At 42.6% G+C, this 20,849-nt stretch overlaps 2 long non-coding RNA genes across 3 annotated transcripts; both read right to left on the bottom strand.

The window, feature by feature from the left end:
* Positions 1-1,371: 1,371 nt before the first annotated feature.
* On the bottom strand, positions 1,372-17,102 carry LOC147199473 (uncharacterized). Its single transcript, XR_015102127.1, has 3 exons — positions 16,937-17,102; positions 4,193-4,328; positions 1,372-1,887 (listed from the first exon to the last, which is right to left on the bottom strand). It is a non-coding gene; the product is annotated as an uncharacterized LOC147199473 (long non-coding RNA).
* A 960-nt stretch (positions 17,103-18,062) lies between these two features.
* On the bottom strand, positions 18,063-20,548 carry LOC147199472 (uncharacterized). Of its 2 annotated transcripts, none has more exons than XR_015102144.1 (3): positions 20,415-20,548; positions 19,311-19,418; positions 18,063-18,467 (listed from the first exon to the last, which is right to left on the bottom strand). It is a non-coding gene; the product is annotated as an uncharacterized LOC147199472 (long non-coding RNA). The 2 variants fall into 2 exon arrangements; XR_015102145.1 differs by having other exon boundaries at positions 18,063-18,464.
* Positions 20,549-20,849: the final 301 nt, after the last annotated feature.

Raw genomic sequence — 20,849 nt, 5'->3', positions numbered from 1 at the left:
ATAGTCAGGTGCCTGCTGTATTGAATAGCTTCAGAGGGAGCTTTGAGAACCATTCGCGTCACTGCCCCCGCATGAAGGAGGATCCCCCTGTCATGCGGTTCATATTTAAGCACAAACATAAACGCATTGAGACGAGGTTACAGAGCATAATTTTATTTAGTCACTGACACATCTACGTAAGTCACATGAGTCACAAGATTTAAGGTGTGGCTGATTGTAAATTGTAAATCATTAGTCTCAACCGTATCTGATCCAAACAAATAAAATAATTCCTTTGCGCTTTTGTAAGGGGGAAAAAAACAACGTGGCATTCGCCAATGCTTGTTTTTGTAAAAGGAACTGAGGAAAATTGACCGATGAAGTTTTACATTTTGTATCAGCGGCTCACTGATAAAGTGTACATAAAAAAATTTATGTTTTTACTGCCTTTATGGTGTATAATTCGGTTTGCAATTGGGTGGAAATATTATGTGTTTTGAATATGCCAATCATCAATGGCATCATCCACTGGGAAATTGATCAAAAAGAAATCCAGAAGCTCTATAAAACCAAAACCTATAAAAACATTTTTTTAAATGCATGAACATATATATACATGTACACACACACACACACACATCCATCCATTCTCTAATATCTGCTTATCCTAACGAGGGTTGTGGGTGTTCTTGGCGACGGATTGACAAGAGACACATTGGCAGACCGATGAAATTTACTGTTCCAAAGCGTGGTTAGACTGACAAATTGACTATATTACAATTTTGTTTGGCTTGAAAAAAATGACTGTATAAATAACTTGTTTCAAAGTTTCTACTCGCTGTTTACCGGTACTTTCTTCACTTTTTATTCTTCTTCAAGTCCTTTTTTCTGTAATACATTTGATTCGTGACACTGCCTCGCCAGGGACTGGTGCCTATTACAAAGCGCAAGAGAGAAAAAGCCAAAGAGAGGGTACTATGGGCTCATGTAAAGTCCCAGTACGCTGTAAAACTTCCTAGCACGCTCGAGGCTAAAATTGAGAAGTGCTGGTACTCCATACTGGTGTGTAGCACTCTACTTAAAGCACCGACTATACATTAGTAAACCAATATGTTCTGTCAATGGCCCTTGGAGCAACATGTCCTCATTACAAGGTCTTGAGTGTCCTGGTTTGTGTGACTCCACCCATCTGCTTTCTACACATGTGAAGACAAACATGACGCTTTGCAAATACTCACTGACCCACTTCCACACTGCAATATCGTGTGTGACAAAGTCCTGTGTCATTTGACTTGCACTGGCAGATTCCCCAAGGACAGCCTGACACACATAATGCGTGTCTGTGTGTGTGTGTCCGTGTGTGTGTGTGTGTGTGTGCACTCGCGCGTGTGTGTGCGCATGTGTTTGTGCTTGTGTATGTGCGCGTGTGTTTGTGCTTGTGTGTGTGTATGTGTGTGTGTGTGTGCGTGCGAATTTGTGTCTGTGTGTGTGCTTGTGTGCATATTTGGGTGTGTGTGTGTAAATGCGTGCGTATGTGTGTGTCTGTGTGTGTGCATGTGTTCAAGCATGTGAAAAAGGAAAGTCTATAATACTATGTTAGTTATATTTGTGTGTGTATGTGTGTGTGCGCACACCCGTGCGTTTCGATGTGTTCACTGAGGTAAACTAATTACCATGTGCTATGATCAGCTGTGGGCCATGAGGTCTGCAAGGAGAATTGCTCTGTGGTCAGTCGACCCAGGTTGTCCCGTCAATCTCTCCCCCCTCACTTCCCTCTTTTTTTTTTTATCCCTCACTCTCTTTCTTCTGTCTCACTCGCTTACATGGATTCACAAGCACTCACTGTGAACTCAATCACCCGACCCCACTCGTCCAGGCTCGTCATGTGGAGTCCAAGCAACAGTGAGTCTGCGGGGAGGGAAACAACAAGCTGTGATTAAGGTTTGTGCTAAACAAGCATAAAAAAAGACATCAAATTAGGTTTAGTGGGCTAGAGCCCGGCGGAAGAAAATCCTTCTTGCCCAGTTTGGTGGTCAAGTTAAATGAGTTTGATTTGGATGGTTTCCAGAGAATTGAGATATTAAGAATGATTTATGACCAAAGGGACGGAGTCTCGTATTGCTAAATTAACTCGTATGAATCCTTTCTGTGGTGTTGATATGAATTGGGCATCGGACATCAGAGAATTCTTGTCTTTCGTTTCCACTGTACTATCATTTGTGGTGCGACTTCAATAAATCTTACAAATTCACGATTCTTTCATTTGTATGTTTTCATGGAAATGGAGCAGCTCCAAAATAGCTCTATTTTATGTTTTTGCGAGAGGGCGTGCTGAAAAAAAAAATGGAGCAGCGTATTAAAAGGTTGATGGGGTCCACCAACCTTTGCCCTAAAAGCTCACCCCTCTCCAGGCTACAGCCACCATGCATACTAAAGAGGACTTTGCTGTACCATGTTACACCGTTAAAGCTCAAGAATGTGGGTATGAAGTAGTAAATCCGACATGTGCACACATGCTTTTGCGCAAACACCCCTATTTCCAGCCAGACAGCTCATCAGACGACCGGCAGATTAGCAGCTGTCATGGTTAAAAACACAGGCTCTGCAGCGGCGAGGCTAAATACCAGCAAAGAGGAATCCCAGCAACCAACCAGTGATCCCCTCACCCCTGAACACACAGCGGCATACACACTCGGTACATGCGTATCATAACACACTCCTTTCCACCTGCTGACACGGACTCTGTGTGTCATTCTGTGTAACCCTAAACCCATTCGAGACTTACACTCACTCTCTGTAATGTTATGTTCACCTGACACTGGGAATTTTGCGTCTGGGTTATTATATTGAAATTTCCCCTAAGGAAAGAGTGTTGGAGACATGATAGTTACAGTAGAGATGACTCTTGAGAACCGCATTTCACTTCACTGTCCAACTTGATTCTTGACTCTAGATTAGTGGTTCTTAACCTGAGTTGGATCCAACTCTAGGAGTTCGGTGAATCGGTCTCAGGGGTTCGACAGAGCCTCTGCCATGGAGGTTAAGACACGCCCAACTCAACATGTCACTTAGTTATGACACGCGAACCCCTGGGACCGATTCACCGAACCCCAAGGGTTCGATCGAACCCATGTTAAGAACCACTGCGTTAGACCCTTCCCCAGTTGCCATCAAGTGGAGGGGTCGTAACAACTGTGTTATTTTTAAAGTACTTTCTAAATAAAGTCGGATTGGATTTACCGTTCTGTCGAATCTGCAAATACTTTCGAGCCCCTGAAAATGAAGGCACTCTGTTGTTGTTGTAAAGGTGAACTTTTTTTTAGCCCATGGATAAAAGGAAGAGATTGTGTACTGTGAGGTATCGCTCACGGCAATCATAAAAGTGTCTGTCCAAACATTTTGGGAAGATTGATTTTATGGCCTGTAAAGTCCATTTGTGGAAATCACATCAAATCAACTGTGTATGATTAGTTCAGCTAAAAAGAAACACATTCATATAACAGCAGTGGAATTTTCAGACCAATTTTTTTTGCAGGGCTTGGGGAGGTGGGGGTCAGAGGGGAATACTTATAAACACGCACACAGTTACACACGTGCATACACACAGACACACGCATGCACACACACACTTTTTTTTCTAAATTGCTTCACTGTAATCATTTCTTCATGGTATTTATTATGGAAATGAATTGTCTTGAGTGTCATGGCCGTCATCGTATAACAAGTTAGCATGTGATATACTCATGCCAATGGCGCAATCTAACACAAACCTTACTGAGATAGTAATTAGTTATCTTGTCAGCTGTTGCCTACAGGAGGCACAAAGCAGCTTGTGATTACAAAAACAGCATCACTCTCATTGCCAGTTTTTTTTTTTTGATTCTCTCAACCCCAGTAGCTCCAAGAATCATGCTTCATTAAAAGGAAATCTCCACGACCCATACTTTGTCAAATCATGTATCCTTCATGCTGTCTTGGCTTTAATGATGGGGAAGGAAGCTGAAAGACGTCCTACACAGCCGGTGGAAAACCACACAAAGCAAACACGCTCCATCTCACACACAAATTTGACCATAACCAACAAAAACAGTCATTTGAAGGTGATATGAAAAGAACAAAAACACATACATAGGCTACGCACTCACACAAAAATACATGCACATAAAAAATAATAGGAGGCTCTCAAATTGCAAGCCATCCACCCTAAACTTACAGTATAGCTCCTAACGTGCTACTGAAAACATCCATCCACCCTTTCTCGACAGCGCTTGGTCTCTTCAGATTCTTGAGGAGCTGCAGCCTATCCAGTCAATACCCGAGAATGGTCGGCAGTCAATATCAGGGCGCACCTGAAAACATGTTCAACTTAAAATTAAAAAATAAGCATTACATGATGTTGGACTCACAGTGCAGAGGTACCGGGTTCAATTCCAGCTCTGGCCTTCCTGTGTGGAATTTGCATGTTCTCCATGTGCCTGCGTGGGTTTTGTCTGGGTACTCCGGTTTCCTCCCACATTCCAAAAACATGCATGGCAGGCTGATTGAACACTCTAAATTGTCCCTCAGTGTGACTGTGAGTGTAAATGGTTGTTTGTCTGTGTGTGCCTTGCGATTGGCTGGCAACCGGTTCAAGGTGTCCCCCGCCTACTGCCCGAAGACAGCTGGGGTAGGCCCCAGCACGCCACGCGACCCTTGTGACCATAAAGCGGATCGGAAAATGAACGAATGAATGGATGATCATGAGAGCCTTGTGTTTCTTCGCTGTTGATGAACTGATAAGGGCTGAATGAACTGAGTTGTTTTCATCGGGTCAGAAAGCAAGATGGATGGGTTGTACACGTGATGCATACAATTATTTTCAAACCGCTTTGAAAAATACACGACTCACAATAATGCCTTTTTGGAACAGCTCAGTTGTCGTAGATATATGCATACATGGTCTCATGTCGGGCGAGGGGACTAATAAGACACCTGAAGTGTTTTTATTGACAGTAATGAATAGTTTCAGTGAAGACAATCTATGGAAGCTTTTGTAAATGTATTTGTAATTTGTTTCCCCAAAAATTGACAAATTTTGTTGATTTTTTTTTTCCAAGCTGGCGCCCGAGTAGGCAGCCTTCGGCAAGTGCTTTTCAAGAGCCTTGCTTTTTTGTTCTTTTTTGGTGTTTTTGTCTTTTGTTTTGTCATATGTTGTTTGTTGTTTCATCGTGTGGACCTGATATGGACTGTTTTCAGCGTTTTTTGGCCACGACATTCGTCAAAGGAGAAGTATCTGTGCTTGGTGGTTGCGCCTTCTCGGCAGCACGCTTGTACCAGCACAGATTTTGATTGGGAGGAATGTCGGCGCCATTGACTGTCGGTGCAGGACAGACCTGGGCCGCTTGTGTTTTTTGCGCCTGTAATGGGCAGCATTTTTCACAACCCCGTTTTGTTCAGTGGAGATGTCGGCGCTGTTGGACAGTCGGCGTTGGTGCGGCTGGATGGATGGCTGCTGACATTGAGGATGAGGAGAGAGGAGCGTTGGCGCAGAGCGCCGATGCGTATTTGGTACCGAGAGTCGCCGCTTGGAATTGAAATGGATTTCCATGGGACTGGAGAAGTGAACCTATCTCTTTTTTCGTCAATGGATGCTACAGCTTCTTGTTGACTTTGAAACTTAGCTTGTAGCCGACGTGTGCACATTTTGAGCATGACGTCTCTGATCCACTGGTTAAAGGACACTTAGATTCTCTCTTCTTTCATCTCAAACTGCTTCAAACAACAAAGCGTGTGACGGAAAAGTGGTTAGGACTGCACGACTGTCCGTGTTTTATGTTATGTGTTGTGTTTATTATTTTACTTTATGTTAACTGTTTTGTTAAGCACGTTGTTACAGCTGCCGCTGTTGTGAAAGCGCTCTATAAATCCGCATGTATTGTATTGTATTTGTGGTCTCTCTCGAGTGTAGTTCAACATTTTATTTTTCGTTTTCCTGTCTTTAGCTCTCTCCGTCATTTGAGATTATCTCAACTCTTCATCTCATGTGCAATTCATGTTTGCATTGAAATGCAACCTTCAGCTGAACTTCACCGTGAAGCAGCCGTCGCAACGTTCTGAAAGTCGACGAAACACAAAATACAATTAGTGAAGTATTGATGATTAAATAAAACTATAATTAACAAATTATTCAATTAAAATATCTAATTTACGAGAGTGATTGCAAATTGCAAACCTGCAGCAGCTGTAGGTTCAACGTAAACATTTTTTTTAAACAATCGTTAATTCATCCACACATTTACCATAATGAAAAATGTAAACTACGGTTCAAAACTGTCCCGTTTGGCACTTTTCTGACTTGACTTGACTTCTTTTTAATGATGGCTGTCCTCCATATTTCCTCCCGGCCGGCTCCATGTTGGGGCAAAGCCCCTCACGGCTGTAGCATTGTAAACAAACAGCAAAAAAAAGACCAATTGTCACAATATTATCCACAAAAATATGTCACAGTTAAGACATTGTGATAGTGTGTTTGAGCACGATGCAAACAAATAAAGGACAACGTTAATGCAGCTATTTTGATGGGCTGCCAATGTAAAAGTGCCCATAAAGAGTGCAGAGATTCTCAATGGAAAAAAAAACAACTCAAAATGAAATCCAAAATGATGTTAATAGTGTGAAACAGTTTAGCACAATGGAAAACAAAGACTAAACGGTCATAAATTGTTGAGAAAGTACAAATAAATTCATGGAGCTCCTGTACAGGATGCCGACTCAGAGACGCCTCTAGTAAATCTACAGCTACAACTCATAAATTAAAGTCTTTTTTTGCACTTACAGCAGGGGTCGGGAAACTAACAGAGCCATGAAAACAAAATATTTGGAAATGTATTTCAGTGAGAGCCATATATATATATATATATCTATATATATAGATATCTATATATCTATATAGATATCTATATATATAAAGGTATTTGAAAAGTGAATTCAACAAAATGTCAGTAAAATAAGTCTCTGAATGTGTTTTTTAAAACATTTGGTAACAATACTCCCCATTAATATGAATAATTTTCCATTCCTCACAATTGCTCACGATCCAGTAAAACTAGCAGAATTCTAGTCCTCTTGCCGGGTCCATACGCGGAGTTGCTGCAGGCTAGCTTGCACCCTGCTCAGTAGCTTGCGTGCTTCTTTTCCTCTGTATCTCGCAGGGTATTTTGATGTGAACGTAGCATGGCGCGTGTCAAAGTGCCGCTTTATATTCAACCGTTTCGTCGATGACATTTTGTCATTACAAATTAAACACACCGCAGAACCTGTTCTTTCCACAAAGGCGAATCCTTCAGGCCATTCATCCTGAAGTGTACTATACTCATCATCTTTTTTTCTTTTCACCATTTTATTCGTCGAAGGATTAGCTTTGAGCTAATGACCGAGCGGGCTGATTCAAAAGGGGTGTTTACCTGTTACCCAGCAGAGGCCAACGTCGGCCAGTATCATCCAATTAAAATTGCTCCTGCCGCCAACTGCAGCCCTGAACATCGATGGATGGATGGATGAAACGAGCGAGAATATTTTGTTTCATCTGCGAGACAGATGCAATCATCAAAAGAGCCACACCTCACGAGGGGTCGGGACCCCTGACTTAAAGTGTTATGAGTCGTTTTTTGGTAAATCCGATTTGAAGTGCTCAAAGTTTCGAGAATAGATTCCAAGGAAACATGCATCACTGATTTCCGTCACCTTCCACAAGCGTAATTTTGCCCTTGCGGCATGGAGCATTCATTTAATGCCATATACCATTTCTAGTGCTTGTGCATGCTCACTGCACTTCATGTTCTGCCACTTTTTTTTCAGCTTAGTTCAAAATAACGGCCCACTTTGTGTTTTTTGTCATGTGATTAAACCCCATCAACTGTAAACAAAGATGACGTAGCTTGAATTGAGTGGTATAAATCGGAACAAAACCGCACAAACAAACAAACAAACATGTTAGCTCACTCTTACAAATGGGGTTTGTATCACTCACTTTGATGATCCTTGTCCTCATAAGGGCAGATATGGTTTTAACCCGGAGACCTCAGCTGCTCTTGCACTTGTGAGGAAAAGATGTGTTGGGGGCTGGAGGGCTCTCTGAGATTAACACTCAGGTCATACTGACGGGTGTGCAAACAGTCATGCACCTCCTCCAGGCACACACACACACATACACAGGACAGCCCCAGTTTTACATTGATGAGAATTTTACACCAAGGGCAACGTTGTAAAGTAGAACAAGTTTATGTGGGCTTTTTCCCCCCTTGGCCTTTTCAGACAAGAAAGTTCTTATGTCCAACTTGTAACTCAACATTTGCCATGTCTACTATCAAACACAAAAATTGGTAACATCTGTCTATGACACACATAAAATATGTAATTTGATTTCGGTGAGTTTAAATATACAAACAAAGAAGACCTCTTTCTCACCAATCGCATACACAAGACTCGAACATTTGTCATTTTGTGAACCATCCATCCATTTTCTATACAGTTTATCATGGAGCCTATAACAGCTGACACAGGGCAAAAGGCGGAATGGTCGTCAGTCAATCACAAGGAACATATTGGGCCTTGTTTTTGTACCCAGCGCAAGTCTGTGTGGATGGGTGGGGGCTTCATTATTATGGTATTTTTCATAGACTGGTGCATTGAAAGAAATTAGGCGTTTGCGCCGTTGTGGGAGTGAACACAGCCATCTTGTTTACCGACCAATGGAAGCGGCTCCTGTCATCCCCTTTAGAAATCAGAGCAGGAGAGGCGCACAGTCTTTGTCATGGTGGAAGCAGAAATATATTCGCTGTAGTCCATGCAGAAGATCAAAGCGTCCAAAGAATGTTTATAAGGAACATCAAGCAGACCCCCAAAGAGTGAATGATGCAACATTTGTCATGGCAGTCATACATCAGCGCTGTGAAGTGCGCATTTAGAGCCCCGCTTCTACTACGATCATTGTGTCTGTGTGTGTGAATGCCAATACCCACCACAATTCAATGAATCTTTTTCTACAAGAATTCAGGGGATTCGATGCACACTGCTGTCCTATTTATGAACGAAATATGATTACATTCACCACAAATATGAGCGGAGCGCAGAATCTGTCTGCCTGCGTTTCAATGAAATCCACCAAAATCGAATTGTTCCACCGGCGCCACATCTTAGTCCTGCCTTTAGCCGGTCTATGGTTCTAGTCTACTTTCTATCACCAAATTGTCAGGCGCACCACGGGCAAGTATAAGAAAATGCACTGGAACATCCAGCATGGCGCAGAGCGGTCTGCCAATTTCCCAAACAAGGTGAACTAGACTTGCGGGCATCAAAATGCAGCCAGTTTTCACGCCGAGCGCATGTGCTTGTGGCTCCGAAAATAGAACCACACAATCATTCACAATCACATTCATGTCCATTTAACTACATATTCTTTATCTATTAAAGTTTAATAGATAAATATTTGTCCATCCGTGAACACAGTCAAATGTTATAAAAACATACAGTACATACAATACAATAATAATGTCGCTGTCAATGAGCAAGTTCATTGAGCTGGTGATATTCGAGAACTGTGTTCTATGTAAATGGCCGAGTGGCTCATTCAGTGCACACAAGGTCACACATTCACATGTTGGTGTTCATAAGTTATTTGTAAACAAGCAAAGCGGCATGAGCTGACTTCTGTTTTCCACAGATGATGAGCGATGTCTTTGTACCACAGTGCGTGCTTGTGACCTGACTAACAGATGTTTAGGTCTCCCATCCCACTGTTTCTGACCTGACAGCATGGGTCAACCGGGCGGGGTAATCACACACGCAATCAATCATCAACACACCTAGAAATTCAGTTACCGCTTCAATCATCAATGACTCACCTCGTCCTGTGCCTCGCGCCTGAACATGCGTACATAGCAGTCTTTAGTGTGGGATGATGTTTACCATTTGGAGGAATGAACAGTATTTGGCAGTATTTGGTAATGTGAAAAGCACTGCTCAGTGGTCAGGAGTCATACAATCACACCGTGTTTTATTCGATGGGCCTGAGAGTGCGCCGTGTACATCTTGGAGCGAGAGTGAGGAAGTCAAACACAACATTCTGACTCCCCTGATTTAATACTACGAATGTGTGTGTGTGTGTGTGTGTGTGTGTGTGCGTGTGTGTGTGTGTGTGTTTGTGTGTGTGTTTCATTTGTGCTTGTAAGAGATAGCTGTGTTTCATCCATGGCTCACCCAACAGGTGCAAAGTTTAATTATGCTTAAGCCACCGTGGAAAGACAATGAGAGTGGAAAAATGTACAGTATTTGCTTCAGGCAGGGTCGAAAGTTGATAGTGTAGTATGCGTAATACTAACAAATGTTGACTGATGTATAACATGATCACTGAAGTAAACATCATGATCCATTTAGCCCATGATATGTTTTTACAAGCATGTTTAAACAGTAACATTAGCAATGATGTTAGTGTTAACACGAGAGGTATCCTGGCTGGTCCACCACAAAAGTATGTCAACCAGGGTCACTATGGATATAACAGACAGCCTACCAAACAAATAAAAGCCATGTTTTGTCCTATTTCATTGCCTCCGAGCAATTGAGTGTACAGGCATGTGCCTGCATTATTTTTAAAACTCGGGTCAAAATACTGCCAATAGTTATGAGCAGACAGTCTATTTACACAATTGTAATTAGCACAGCCACATTTTCTATATCTATATCTATATTTATATTGCACTTAATTGAACGGTGTACATCGAAACAGTAACATTCATTTTGTGAATGCAAAGACTTTGTTTTTCTTCTTTCTTCTTTCTACCCAATCTTGCTGCTGTAGACTGTAAATTTCCCCAATGTGGGACAAATAAAGGATATCTTATCTTATCTTATTTGTTGAGTTTTACTCTAAGGGTGAGGAAATGCTCCAATTCGGCCAGTTCATCGGAAGGTGTGGGCCCAACACAGCGCAATTCATCTTAGGTTTGAAAAAATCACATTGTGTGTGTTAAATTCATCGATTTTAACCATGTTGCTGGGACAAAAAAACAATTGGTTTGATAGGTTCCACAGGGGCGGCCCGGTAGTCCAGTGGTTAGCACGTCGGCTTCACAGTGCAGAGGTACCGGGTTCGATTCCAGCTCCGGCCTCCCTGTGTGGAGTTTGCATGTTCTCCCCGGGCCTGCGTGGGTTTTCTCCGGGTGCTCCGGTTTCCTCCCACATTCCATAAACATGCATGTCAGGCTGATTGGACGCTCTAAATTGTCCCTAGGTGTGAGTGTGGGCGTGGATGGTTGTTCGTCTCTGTGTGCCCTGCGATTGGCTGGCAACTGATCCAGGGTGTCCCCCGCCTACTGCCCGACGACAGCTGGGATAGGCTCCAGCACCCCCCGCGACCCTAGTGAGGATCAAGCGGTTCGGAAAATGGATGGATGGATGAAGGTTCCACAGGTACTCTCGTAGAGTGCATCTGTCCGCTTTCTGTTTGTCGAGGAAATGTTTTTCGTATTAGGGAGCCCTAACTACCGTATTTTCCGGACTATAAGTCGCTCCTGAGTATAAGTCGCACCAGCCAAGATGCATAAAAAAGAACAAAAAAACATACATAAGTCGCACTGGAGTATAAGTCGCATTTTGGGCGGAAATGTATGTGATAAAATCCAACCCCAAGAACAGACATGTCATCTTGAAAGGCAATTTAAAAAAAAAGTATAATAGAAAACAACACGCTGAATAAGTGTACAATATGCTAACGTTACATGACGCATAAACGACGAACTGAGAACGTGCCTGGTATGTTCAAGTAACATATTAAGAGTTATTCAGATAACTATAGCATAAAGAACATGCTAACAAATTCACCAAACCATCAATGTCACTCCAAATCACTAAATCCAATGGAATCTTCATCCTCTGTGTCACTTTAAAGCAACTCCACCAACTCCACAGGTAGAAGATGCAGCGCTTCCTCTTCTACATCGCTTACATCAGACTCATCGTGGTTTTATCAACACAGGTCTAGAGCGGCCTCTTGCGGTTTAATGTGATAATAACATGTGAAATGATATATCCATCCATTTTCCGAACCGCTTGATCCTCACCAGGGTCGCGGGGGTGCTGGAGCCTATCCCAGCCGTCTTCGGGCAGTAGGCGGGGACACCCTGAATCAGTTGCCAGCCAATCGCAGGGCACACAGAGACGAACAACCATTCACGCCCACACTCACACCTAGGGACAATTTAGAGCGTCCAATCAGCCTGCCATGCATGTTTTTGGAATGTGGGAGGAAACCGGAGTACCCGGAGAAAACCCACGCAGGCCCGGGGAGAACATGCAAACTCCACACAGGGAGGCCGGAGCTGGAATTGAACCCGGTACCGCTGCACTGTGAAGCCGACGTGCTAACCACTGGACTACCGGGCCGCCCTGAAATGATATAATAATGTGTTAATAATTTCACCCATAAATCGCTCCAGAATATAAATCGCACCCCCAGCCAAACTACAATAAAAACTGCGACTTATAGTCCAGAAAATACGGTATTGTAATGTGTGCTGAAGTTTTTGAGGCCCAGTTGAATAACAGAGTGGCTTTATTGAACCTGAGCAGCGATGTGACCACCTGCACGTCTTATCGTGTTACATACGTGCAAAATGCATGCAGGTAATCTTTAAGGGAGAATGTAGGTCAGTGATGCAAGCGGAAATAGAGCGGGGAGCCATTGGCAAATCCCCCCGAATACTGGGCCTATTCTCCATTTAAAGCTCAAAACTATTCATGAATGCTTTTTCATATACCATACATTCATATGGGGGCATACTAAAAGTCTCCTATGATGTTTGTATTTTGGTATTTTTCTGAACATTTCTAGGAACAAAACTGCGACATATCGATGAATTCATTGCTTGCATGGCTACTAAAGTCATTGTGACCGTCTGACCCTAGAACACATCATAATCAAATTCCAAACTTGTTGCCTTTAATCGTAAACCTTGAAGTTGCAGAAGTGGGAATACCCTCACTGAATGCATCGCTTATGTAGATTGTGAGTTTTGATCACACTCTTTGGAAGGGAAAACAATCATTATACTGTGCTTGTCTCATGTCGTTTCTCTGATGAGATGCTTGTGACTTGGAAGGACCGCCTCTCAACCGAATGTGGTTAAAAGAGTGAACAACAACGGCTTCTCCCGGATATGAATGTTGCATAAAGTCTGATTAAAGTGTGTTAGCATGTGTCGCTGTTGTGACTCACACAAAGGGAGGGAGAAGGGCAATAAGTGTAGATGATTGCGGCTAAGCAGTTAAACCGCTTGAGGCTTAATGACTCACCCTTTGTCTTGATACTTATCAGTGTTTCAACATGCAGAATGTTGTCCCTGTTGCCGAGTCATTTCTCGCACATGTGTACTGTTTCAAAAGTATTCATGAAACTTTACAGCGTTTGTGTACTGGAAACAAACCTTTACAGTGTGTATTCAAGCATTGAAGAATTGAATTTTGCTGCTTTAGAATCGAGTTGGTGATCGTTAGAGCCTGTCATTAAAATCAACTGAAGAGCCATTCGACTTCAATTTCAATTCTCCTCTTTCCCTTCACGATTGAGCTGGAGCTTATGCTATCTGACATTGAGTGAGAGGTGCGCTACATCTTCGACTGGTTGCTAGCTAATCACAGGGCACTTATAGACAAACAACCATTCTTGCATTCACATCGACAGTGTATGGATAATTTTAGAGTCTGCCCAAAGACAGCCCAGGTAAGCATTGGGAGAACATAGCGCACATAAAGAGGGCCAGAGCCAACATTAGAGCCTGGGACCTTTCACCTGTAACTGCTACCCCAACGCTGCCTCAGATTAAGATTGTTATACAAAATTGAGCTGTACAAGATTCACTGGAATTAGTGAATGTATATACTTTAACAGGGGATGCAAAACTTACACAAGACACAGATGCACATACAGAGTCTGCAAATGAGTGCAGGAGGTGTGTTTTCTCCCTCCCCAATAGTATTTGAGTTAGTGTACACACACACACACACACACACACACATGCATACTGTAGCTCAGCTTCCCAAGAGCATGAATGAGTGTCCTGAGAGTACAGGATAAAGGTGGTCTGTGCTGCTCTTTGACTCCAGCTTCGTTTAAAGGGGGCATTGATGAATGACCAAGTCTGCTGAAGCTCGAGAGGGCCTGAGCAGGACTTGGGTCTGTACTGAAAAAGCTGAAGGATACGATGATTGGAAGAGCTCGGTGTGGAACTTGAGAGCTCTGAGCTCAAGCCTATCAAACACCTTTGGGGATGAATTAAAATAGAGGTTGTGAGTCTCTTATCCAACATCAGTGACTTCACTTTCACAAAAAGTATTTAAAAAATAAAATAAAGCAGGTAAATCTTTAACCTACAGTGGCGCGTGACCTGCGTCACTGGAAGTTGTTAGCGCGCAGCAGTCTGCAATTGCAGCTTGTGATCAGAGCTTTTGCGATATGTCTTGTATTGTTATTATTATTCTCACTCAGAGTTTGTTTCATGTACAATTCACAGAGGGCACGGGCAAAGAATAGGAATCTAGAAGGCCGAAGGAAGCACTTTAAAACGGTAAGTGTGAGCTATGGTAGTTAACAGGCTGCTAAAGTGCGTCGCATGCCTCCGTGTCAGGCTGTTGCTCATCATGGCGTGCATGTGCGTGCGAGGTAATGGGTCGATCGCGGGAGCTTGGTTGATCGAAAAGTCGATCTTCGGTCCAAAAAGTTTGGGCACCCCTGGTTAACAATGTAATGGTTTCATGTGTAACCCATCTTTAGTAGCCAAACATGCAAAACAGTGTGTTATTCGGAAAAAGAGAGAGAGAGAGTGCAATATATGGCATTGTAGGTATATTAGGCACATTGCTTAGCTTTCGAAGAGTCGTAGGTGTAAATTCCTGCTACCTACCAACCAACCAAGCTTGATCTCCAAGCCTATGCACCAGCTAATGACCCGACTTCTGCTCTGACTACTGACCGTACCTCTTCTCCAGCGATGAACCAAGCCGCTCAAAAAGCCAGAGTCTCTTGTGAAGAAACAATGTCTTATGCCTGAATATTTAGCCCGACCAATGTCTGATCTTTACCAAAAGCCAGACAACAAAGACTCCCTTTTAACAAAAATTAAGAGGGAACAAACAGCAATAACTCACACAACTGTCAGGATGGCACTGGAAGCGAAGCGGAAGATGGCTTCTGAGAAGGCGAAACGGAAAAGAAACTTGCCCTAAAAAGATGGGCTGTTGTTGATGTACAGCAGCGCCATTTGTAGAGTTTTATTCTTATAAATATCCACATGTTAATGTATTTTACGCCACATCGTTGTTTTTAAAGTTTGGAATAGAAAGCTTTCAATACTTTTAGTCAATATGATCACTTTTAGTTCATTTTTAATACGCTTATATTTATGTTTTATCATTTATATTTATTTAGATACTTTTCCCTTTCATAATTTTGCTGCTGTAAACTGGGAATTTCTCCATCGTGAGACAAATAAAGAAAATAAAATTTTCTTATCTTATCTTATAATGCTACATTTCACCAGATGGTACGTTCCAACTGATCAAGACCATGGTGCAAAATTTCACTCCTTGTCTTTTTTTAGATTAAATCATGCATTTGCCATGCCATTTATTAGTCTGCATAGCAGTTTGAACGGACTAGGTCAAACAAGCTCAAAGTTAGTTAAATGTTACAATTGTCCCCGGTCACCCCTACAACGAGTAAGCAGGATGTAAATTTTGTGTTTTTTGTTATTGTAAAGTGTCCTTGGGTGTCTTGAAAGGCGCTTATAAATAAAACGTATTATTATTATTATTAATGGAGTAACATTAGCTTGGTTACCTGAGAATATTTAGTCATGGGATTTCATTTCTGTAAGCATTTTGTTAATTGGTATTGCATGTTTCCCCGAATGCCTGATTGAATTTGCCCTCTTATCAACAGTTGAGAAACCAAAAACCTCCCCCCTGCGTTGCTAAGAAGTTGCTCACAGATGCGTATCATCTTCTTGATCTTGCATGCACGGATTTACTGACCCGGGTAACCAGTCAAGTGGTCATTTTCAACCCTTAAATTCATTGAAAGCAGGCTGAGGAGCATCTTATCTGCGAGCAAGTTAGAGGCTTTCATGTTGATTGCCTTAGAAAAGGACATCCTCATGTTAATACACAAAAGTGAGAGGATATTTGTCCTACTAACACTGCTTATTTATACGGTTTCAAAAAGTCAGCAATATAGGTTTGGAAATCCATCCACCCATCCATTTTCTAATCCGCTTATCCTCACGAGGGGCGCGGGCGTGCTGGAGCCTATCCCAGCCGTCTTCGGGCAATAGGCGAGGGACACCCTGAATCGGTTGCCAGCCAATCGCAGGGCACACAGAGACGCACAACCATCCACGCTCACACTCACACCTATGGACAATTTCGAGTGTTCCATTCACCTGCCATGCATGCATGTCTTTGGAATGTGGGAGGACACCAGAGTACCCGGAGAAAACCCAAACATGCAGGCATGGGGGGAACATGCAAATTCCACACATGAGCTGGAATCGAACCCTGCACCTCTGCACTGTGAGGTGAACGTGCTAACCAGTTGCCCCACGTGCCGGAGGTGTGGAAATGCATTGAGTTATTGAGTTTGAAATAAAAACATTGGTAGTTTTCAACACAACATTCTTTGTATCCTTTTGTGACTTTCTACTTTCAAGGTAGTCATGATAAAGGAGATGTGGGGTATTCTGTGTGTTGTAGATCAACACGGGAGGAATACTCTTTATATATCCGATGTAATAATGATACGATCAAATTACTTTATCCATTTTATTTATGAATATTTTGCTGTTTTGCACCTTTTGTTTCATATGTCTGGCACCTAGGAATATATATTCATTTGTGGAAAACATACATAAAATGCGCTGCTAATTACCGGTATGCGGGGTGGAAGCAGTCCCAGTCCCAATCCAGCCCCGTGCTATTCTGAAGTGGGAAATCAAGAACCAAGGCGAGTCGATCCGGTACTGTGCAGAGTGAAAAAATGTCCAAGACCTCAAGTGGCTTCTGTGAAATGGAGCAAAAATCACATTTTGGGGACATTTTAAGTAACGTGAATATTATCTTCCTTTACGCTCTAAAATCGCAATTCACATTTTCCATCTGAAAGAATAATTTCCAAAATGCAATTGACATTTTGGCAAAGAACCCCAGATCACAACCTACTGAAGTCTCTCAGGATCATGTTAAATAGAAACAAATGGAACTCTCCCGGTGAATGGCAGGGCATCATTTGACTTCTCCTCGTCAAGTCTTTAACAAAGAGATGTGTGGTTTTGTTAAGAAATGAAGCAGGACACTTTAATGAGCTTCATGGAAAAACAGGATCACACCAAAAGAGAAAAAGAAACAGCATATGTGAGCACACAAACACTCATTTCCTCTGACTGGCCGGCAGATTATATCAACATAGCCTTTTGTTTGAAAGCTGCAGATATGAAATATGGATGTGAGTTACACCACTGCAACTAGACCTAGGAGAACTAACAACAACCCTCTTCCTTTGTGAGACTGCGTGCGCACACACACACACACACACACACACACACACACACACACACACACACACACACACACACACACACACACACACACACACACACACACACACACACACACACACACACACACACACACGCGTACGCTCGCATACTCATGCACACACAAACGGAACACAAAGCATCCGGGAATAGGACCTTAAACTCTCCACCAGATGCAGGTCAAACCTCAAAGGTGACCTGAACTCTTTACCTCTTGGAGCCAGAGGGGGCATCATAAATCTTTTTCTTTATTTTATATTGACCGGTGTAATCATCATCATATTGACGATTTTCTTCCAGTTCCCACTTGGGTAGCAGCCCCCAATCTTTTTCTTTGCATCATGGACCGGTTTCACATGATGACACGTTTTGAAGGACCAACATGGAAACAAATGAAAACCGATATGATACAATACATCTTTATTTATATAGCACTTTCACAGCTGCTTTTTTTTTTTTTGACAGAAAGTCAAAACACAGCTTCTGCTGTAACAAAGAACTTTCCGGGAGTGTTAACATAAAATAATAATACAACATATACCTAGCTGTTAAAAGCAGTGGTAGATGAAACAGATCAAAGTCTACTTTCACTCGTGGTTCAGACGTCATGATCACAGCATGCATGACGTCACACACGTCTGCGACAAGTTTGAAAGTAAACAAGAAGCTGTCGCCTCCATTGACGAATACAGAGATTGGTTCACTTCTGCTGTCTCACCTGGATCCTATTCAATTTTAAGCACCGACACTCTGCTCCGAATACTCATCTACGTTCCGCAATGACGCTCCTCTGTCCTTATTCTCAGCTCCACCGGCCATCCGTGCAGCCGCACCAACGCAGACTGTCCAACAGCGCCGGCATCCCTGCTAAACAAAATGGGGCTTTCAAAAATGCTTCCCATTGCAGGCGCAAAAAAACACAAGCGACCTGCGGCAGTCAAGTGGCGAATATCAAATATTATTGACATTCCACCCATCAAAATCAGTCCTGGTACACACATGCTTACCATTTTGCTGCATGTAGTCCTTGTAATTATTATTAACCTGGGCACATATTTCTCTTCAGTCAGCCGGTCATATGTTGGATTCCCTAACATGGCTTGTTATAAGATAGGAGAGCATCCTGGCTCCAAAAATTAAGCATTTCTCTGTTCACTGCTGTTCACATTACAATGCCACATCCAATATGGTGGATGTGCTGATATGTCACAGCAATGGGCCACCCCCATAAATCCATTGCCCAATGTGCTCAATCAAACATCTGCTTATATCTGTGTGTGGATTGACCCACCAAGAACATTTTAACATTTTTCTTTTTCATTTATCAAACAGGTTAGCGTTACCATTTCAGTACCGAACTCATTTGCTAGTTTTTCCTCTGTTTCATGCTACATGCTCTAATCCAGGGCTGCCCAAGTCCGGTCTTAGAGAGCCCCTATCCATCCAGTTTTACATATTTCCTCCTCCAACACACGTGAATCAAAAGATCAGTTCATCAGCAAGCTTTCCAGAAGCCTGATAACAATCCTGATCATTTGACTCGGGTGTTTTGTAGAAAGGAAACATGTAAAACAAGTTGGATAAGGACTCTCGAGGACCGGACTAGGGTACCGCTGCTCTAAACGCTGTTAAGATAGCTTCCAATACTGTCACGAGCGACGTGGTGAAACATGTTGAAAATCAACCTTCAGTCCGTTATCGTTAACTTACTCGTAATCATTAGCTCATGTGCGCTGGTTTACACTTCTCTGGATTTCACATACAGTGAAACCAGTGTAGTGACTTCTTGTCACGACTTGATCCTGACCCAGAAACATTCTGCAAAGACAAAAAGCACACTGTGCATGCGTTTCTGTATCGAGGTTATGATAGTTAATGAAAACTAATAAAATAACTCAAAATCAAATAAAAATAACGTTTTTGTTTATGACAAAATAATAATTAAAAAAAACACCTAACTCAAATTACATGTTAGGTTCATAAAACAACATAAAACTAACTGTATTTACAGTGAAAATATCCTTCGGTTTCATTTTCGTCAATTAACATCAAACCGGAGCTGTCAGGGTTCCTTTTAAATGTATTTATTTCAGCACTGCTGCACATTCGTCTACCGCAGACAGAAGGTCAGTTGTTGGAGTGTTGCTGTTGACAAAACGTCACACATGACAGGAGTAGCTATTGAGGAGGCCAGGTTTCAGAGTAGGATGGTCATTCCCCGGAAACGTGCTTGCAGGTTGCTCGGTCAAAGGAATATGCTTGATTCCTCAATGTCGAATATTTCTTTGGCGTAAAAGCTAGACCGAAAGTATTGGCATAGAGTGACAACGGCACATCTCTGTGATTGATTGCACTCAATGTGGTGAAAAGCATGACAATCCGATCCTGGCTGTCAGCCCTTGTGAATCACAACATCTGGCCTCGTTCACAGTTGCAGCAACTCACGACTGAACATGGGCCTCTCACTCGGAATAGTTATGAAGTTTGTACAACGTAAACATTTGGATGATTATATGTAATTACTCTGCGCTGCTCTGGCGCTCGGGCATCCTCTCACGAAAAATCTGCACACTCTGACCTCAGGGATTGTCTTGCTGCATAAAAAGACAAATGGCGATATATTTGCCAAATAAACACCACAAAACGATGCCATAGCCCTGATTTATTTGTCTCTGTGCTTTCCTCTGCAACGCTGACCATAAAGCTTCATTCACCACGGTCTTCTTTGGCTCATTTGAGGCTACTGATGTCTTGAGCTGGATTGGGCGAGGGAGTTTAAGTAGGCCACGCAGAAACGGCTCGCCAGCCTCTTACCTCACAGATAGTTCCTTATCGCCGATTGAGGTGGGTCGTCAATCACGTGTTTGAAGACCACGCCTGGACTAAGTAAAGCTCCTTTACTCAACTAGACGGGACATGTTACATTTTACAGCTGCATCTCTCAAACAACGCAGCCCGAGGCAAGCCTGCGTCTACAGGCATCTATGTGCCTGTGCCGTCTCCCCCCTCCCGCCTGGACCTTATACAGCCGCCATATTTGCCTCAATGAATGACAAAATGCCACTAGATAGTTGCTGATCAACATATCGTGTGGAGGGAGGGAGGGAAGGAGGGAGGGATGGGTGGATGGATGATGCACACAAGTGTTGCTGACTAATATTTTAGGCATTTTGGAAACTCAAGGCATGGAAGAAGAACAGCACCTCGTTACAGCAACCAATGAAAAGTGCAATTCATGAGTAATGCAAT

The sequence above is a fragment of the Hippocampus guttulatus genome, chromosome 10 (genome assembly GCF_054856545.1).
Source record: "Hippocampus guttulatus isolate MCC_2025c chromosome 10, RoL_Hgut_1.0, whole genome shotgun sequence".
Lineage (NCBI taxonomy): Eukaryota > Metazoa > Chordata > Actinopteri > Syngnathiformes > Syngnathidae > Hippocampus > Hippocampus guttulatus.
The sequence above is the reverse complement of the archived record's forward strand: the minus strand, read 5'-3'. Positions and strand labels throughout refer to the sequence as shown.